The sequence below is a fragment of the Lutjanus erythropterus genome, chromosome 13 (genome assembly GCF_056507025.1).
Source record: "Lutjanus erythropterus isolate fLutEry1 chromosome 13, fLutEry1.hap2, whole genome shotgun sequence".
NCBI lineage: Eukaryota > Metazoa > Chordata > Actinopteri > Lutjaniformes > Lutjanidae > Lutjanus > Lutjanus erythropterus.
Window position 1 is genome coordinate 11100825 of NC_139329.1, and position 5694 is coordinate 11106518.

The window sequence follows — 5694 nt, forward strand, 5'->3', positions numbered from 1 at the left end:
TTGTCCCTGTCTAAACAGCCCTTCTATAGTGAGAGGCTCCAATGGAGTGGATCAGCTCCAGCTAAGACACCCTTTCACACTTCCTCCCTCCCTTTCTCCAAACCCTCCCTCCTGTGTGACCGCAGGGCCTTCCTTCCTTCCTTCCTTCTGAAACAGAGGCCTGGGGGAGTCACAGGGGAGTCAGGATGGCCGGATGTGCCCCAATCAGACAGACAGACTGACAAGGAACAGACATGCAGACAGGAGGATGCTGCTGCTGCTGCTGCTGCTGCTGCTACTGTGGGCTTTGGGCTCGGTTTTTCTTCCCATCCGGAGCTACAAGTAGGATGACATCATTCCTGTTTTGATAGGACAACAGGAAGGTGAAAGGAGACGGAGAGCTGCGGGGTGCGTGGGTGAGAGCATGAAGGAGTATGAGGAGACAGAGGGAAACGTAAGTGTTGATCACAGAGGAGGTGAAACTATGACAGTGCCCGTTGAGGTGTGTTTTACATGAGGTCTGCAGGAGGCTTTGACGTGACCCACCGAAATTTATTTAGTTTCAGAATAATACATGATTTTACTTGATTCTTCCACTTTTTACTGAATCTAATAAAGCAATAAAATCAATAAAGTGAATTAAGACTAGAGCTGGATCCTTCTTTTTTCTTCTTGTTTTATGTCAGTCAACAGCCCTGTCTCCAAGAAATTACGTTTATATACTTAATTTGCAACAGCATGTAACGTTGATGAGGAAGAAGTAATGCCGACATAAATACTATACATTTATATTAACATAACTAGGAAAAAGTTAATTAACATACCTGAGAAGTTGCAAAATACTGAGCATATCAATGAAAATGTCACAATGTATTTCATTTGTTTTCCACTAAAATAGACGATCTTGCAAGACACTAACCACTCATAGTGTCTACAGCATTAAAGTCATCAGACTTTTCTTTAATTAAAGGAGTAATATGTAACAATTGCGTCATCCACAGTTCCTCCAAAAATGAGTCCTATGGTCTAAATAGCAAGTTGGAGGCATAGACAGTATGTTAAATAGGTTGATATCCCATTTGATATACAGTCTGTTGTTGAAGTGAGTTGTTTCCTCCCCCCAGACTCAGGCAGGCTGCAGGAGCACTGCAGGAGCTCAAGACAAGCAAAAAAACTATAATTTGACGATAACAAGAGTTAGGGTTAGTAAGTTGATTAGCTGTAGTTGGAGTTCAGTGCCTGCTTGTTTTACTACCTGCCAGACTCCATTAACATTTTCTGATTCATACTCGACTTAATGTTACAAACATCTACTTCTTCTAAATAATTATTAATATTTTTTTCTAGTCATAAACAGACACTCATTCGCTGATTCACTGACTGAGTTGAGCACTAATTAATGTGACACAGGTAAACAATAACACAAGTTACAGACTGGAATAGAAATTTCAAAGGCTACATACTGGCTGTAGCATTGTTGTCGGAGAAGTATTTTAATTTAGCATGTTTCCTTAATCTGTGATGACATGTCATGGTTGTTTTGTGATTTATAACAGACTAATCATACCCAAAAATGCTTTTATTGACTAAACCTACCCAAAATGACAATATTACCTAAACGTCACCAAAGCGCTTTAATCTGGACTTTAAAGTTCAGCACTTTGTATGCCCACCATACATCCTAACCACATCCTTATGAATCCAGCGCGTTTTATAAATGTATTTTTTCAAAGAAACATTGTCTGTGACCACAAACCAGGCAGGAATTACGTATGTCACCACAATTTAATTATGAAACCAATTTAATAGTGTACAACAGTAATTTTTAAGAGACAAGTTTGGTGTGAAATACAGAGCGTAGAGTTTGCAGGCGCAGGCCCTGCACCTCACACAGGAAGAGCCCTGGCTATACAAAGCAACCTCATGTCTTAGTGTACAGATCTGTACAGCAAGACTCATAGAAGCTTTGCAGTTGCTTCTCAATGCAGTTCATCTCTTCTGCAAGACAGCCATTTCCTCTGCCGCTCTTTCTGAAGAGGAGAGAAATGATAGCAAGTGGCTGAAAGAGCAGAATAAAGAGAGGACAGAGGGACAGAATGAAAGAAAGACAGAAAGAAGGAGAGAGGATCACAATAATAGCAATCTCTCTTCTCCCCCCTCTTGTTTTTTTTTTTCTTTCTCAGAAGAGGATACAGTGAGTGCCAGCTGTGCTCTGCTGCTGCTGTACAGTGCACACTACTTCAGAGAAGTCACCCTCACTGCACTCCATCCACCCCATTGAACTGCCAGCTCTGGTAATCAATTCTGAGCCTTGTGCTGTCACTGCTGGCCTCTGGACGCAGCAGCTGGCTGCAGGAAGACAAGCGCTCTTCCACAGAGTCTGTCCACCGATCAGCTGCACCCAGCTGTCTAGCAGCAGCCCCGCTATTCAGAGCACTGCTGCTGCCGCTGGTGAGGGAGAAAGGGGGGGGGCGGAGGGAGGGAGGCCTCTTTCACTGCTGTCACCGACTCCGCTGCTGCTGCTGACTGGAGTCCCCTTCAACATACTTTCTTTTTCACTTCTTCCTTCCTAAATTTTCAACCGTACAGACACATCCGCCCTTGAGCTGCACAGCAGGCCTCATATGTCTGTCTGGGCCGGCTTTCTGTCTTTCTTTCTCTTTCTTCCCGAGTCAAATTGTCCATCTGTCTCTGCCTTTACCAACTTTTACTTCCACTATTTCCATCTTGCTTTCTCTCTCCCGCCCATTCTCCTCCTGTCTTCCATGCTGGGTCTTTAGATGAACTTTCCTTCTTTTTTTGTAGCCTTTCTATTGCCTCCTCCGTCCATGTCCCTTCTGTCTCTCTGTTTTGTGGTACCCATTCCTCTTTTCCGTCTTTGTTGGTTGCCATGTCTCAGTTTCTCCGCTCCTTTCTCTACAGCTCTGTCCCCTTCTTTTGCCACTCGCTCTTATTTCCGCACAATTTCCATCTCATTCTTTGTCGCTCTGCCGCAATCTAAACTATGCCCCCTTTTTTCCCCAAATGTCACAATACTGTATCTTTTCTTCCCCCTTTTTCTTTAGAGTAACTTCTTTTTCTGTCCCCCCTTTCTGCTCTATTTTTTTTACAGGTGTCTGTAAGGCGGGGATTTACATTTTCTCAGGACAGGCAGCCCGTGGAGAGAGGCCTGCTGGCAGATCAAAGGCTGCGGCTGTAAAACGATCTGAAAGAGTCCGGCATTAGCATCCATCAGGGTACCTTGAAAGCTCCCTGGTCAGCCGAGAGGGAAGCTGAGGGCCCCCCAAAGTGAAAGCCCAGTCTGGAGAGGGGTGATGAGGGGGCGGAGGGAGGGTGGAATGGGGGTGGAGGGATGAATAACAGGCTACTCGGGCTAAAGACATGAAGGAAATATTTCCACGAGGGAGGAAAATTCCCATAACAAGCTGCAAATGTTTTTATTTCTCTTTTGGATTCAGCACCCCCCACCCTCACCCCTTCCTTTAGCTCTTCCTCTCTTTTTTCCTCTATCTTTTTTTTTTATTTCTTTTTGCAGCGTTGAGGGCTGTAAGGGGAGAACATCTCCATCTGTGCACCATCTCCACTCAGCTCACCAAACCCAGACTTTTACTGCTCCACCCTGCAGTCTACACAGAGGGTCATGTCTGGTCAGGGATGGGAAGTAGTGTGAAGGAGGGAGGCAAGGAAGAGTGTGGGAGGAAGAGAAACCTGGATTGGCTTCATATATTGTATCTCTTTACATCAGAATTGAAGGTGGGAGAGGAGTTGGGATGGCAGGAGTGTGGACACTGTGTGTGTGTGTGTGTGTTACTTCTTTTTGCAGTAAGCATGATTCACAGTCTTGAAATGGATAGGTACCTAACATGTGTCACAGGGATCAAGATTAGACCTGCATTCCTGGTGAGTTCCGTTCCCTCCACACTTGTGTGTTTTTCAATAACAAAAGTATTTGTCACATAAATCTGAAAAAACGGTCTGCATCCATCAGGCTGATCGTGTGATAGAATTCCCTCAAGAAACCAGATTTATAGACGCTGGGACCTGTGAACGCTGAGCTCCTTTTTTCCTGGAAAGACTTTTCACCATGTTGTGTTTTGATATTTTCAAATGTCTGCAGTTCCCAGATCTCCAGTATGATCGGAACCACTGCTGACGAGGAAGGTTTTAGCACTAAATTCCTATCAGCACTCTCAGGAGCTGTGTCCACCAAACCGTTTTTTTCCTGAGGCCAACATGTTTTTTTTATTGTTTCCAATGTGAACACTGCGTATTTACAATCAAATGCCTGCAGCATGATGAGGCATTCAGCTTCATCTTTTTTTTCCTGGTCACAGAGAGTTCAAAAATATTAATCTTTGGGTAAAATGCTACACTTGTTATTGTCAGTTTTTGCCAAGCTGTCCTATCACAGAGGAGGAGGGGCGGGACATATAGGCTGTCACACACTGTGGTCTGCTCGTAACCTTGAACAAGACTCCATCCAACTTGGTTAACCAAACGATGGTACTCTCTGAGATGTTCCCCACATAGACCAGGGAGTCCAACCTCTCTTCTCTACATGCTTCAGTCTTTGCCTCATCCAGAGAAAGTAGACCACCTTGTGCCAAGATTTTTACCTTCAGTATTCGCTGACAATGCAAACTATCAAGGAAATAAGGGACGTCCAAAACATAAATTAACTTTTACTTCTGCAGATATTCCATATCACAGCAACCAGGGTGTCTAAGCTGAAATAACGCTGCACCTCTAAAAATCTCTCATGCACTCCCAGTGTTTTCAGAAATTCAACTGGTGTTTTCAGCTGGTCACAGGTCCTTACTGCAGCACAAGGTCAGGTTGGGTATGTTTTGTCCATGAATGATTGATCTGTTAATGGCTTTTAGTTTTAGGGAGGTGGTTTGTTCAGTCTGTTCCCACAGCTATACAGACTGTCGAATGGTCCTGTGTGAGTTACAGATGAGCAGGTCTCCTGGAGGATGGTGTGAGAGGACTTTTCATGAATAGTTTCTTTAGTAACAGTGAAAAATCCAGGTGGCACAGGAGTGTCTGCAGGGACAGAGACTTTGCATTATGCTGCTTGAGTAGATTGTAGCATTTTATGCATTTTTTTATGAATGTTCCAGTTAAAAATCTTTTAGACTTACATCCAGATTGGTCAATGTAGTAAAGCGTGATTCCTGTCCATTGGCAGCTCTCAGTGTCATCTTTTATGTTTTGAGACAGAAAACAACACAGTCTCTACAGGCTGCAAAGCAGAGGTGTGGACGCAAGTCATAAATTTGGTAACTTTAGACTCGACTAGACTTTCATACCAGTGACTTGAGATTTTACTTGGACTTGACCTTTTTTTGAATACAATGCTTCCTCCTATGCCCAAGTCTTATTTAAAAAGTGTGCCATGAATCGATTCATTTGCCTTGATTACCTGTATCAACTGCCATTAACACCAGTCCTTGTCAGCAACTCAACGCTTAATTCTCCAGATCCACTTCATGTGAACCAATCTGACAGAATCCAATCAAGATTCAGGAAATAACTATTTAGAACTATTGTTATGTTACTGAGCTCCAGCTGAAAAAAAATTATACCAAAAATGAATTGCAGAATTGCAAAACATGTGGGTCAAAAATTACAGATGGAAATGCAACAACTTCCAACTGTTCGAAATTTGACGTTGCACAAAAACAATAAATGGAGGCTCTGTTGGTAAAATGG

General features: G+C 43.4%; 1 long non-coding RNA gene across 1 annotated transcript; it reads left to right on the top strand.

Moving 5' to 3' along the window:
• Window positions 1-263: 263 nt before the first annotated feature.
• On the top strand, window positions 264-4296 carry LOC146316172 (uncharacterized). The gene is made up of 3 exons (XR_014771771.1): window positions 264-433; window positions 2163-2430; window positions 3092-4296. It is a non-coding gene; the product is annotated as an uncharacterized LOC146316172 (long non-coding RNA).
• Window positions 4297-5694: the final 1398 nt, after the last annotated feature.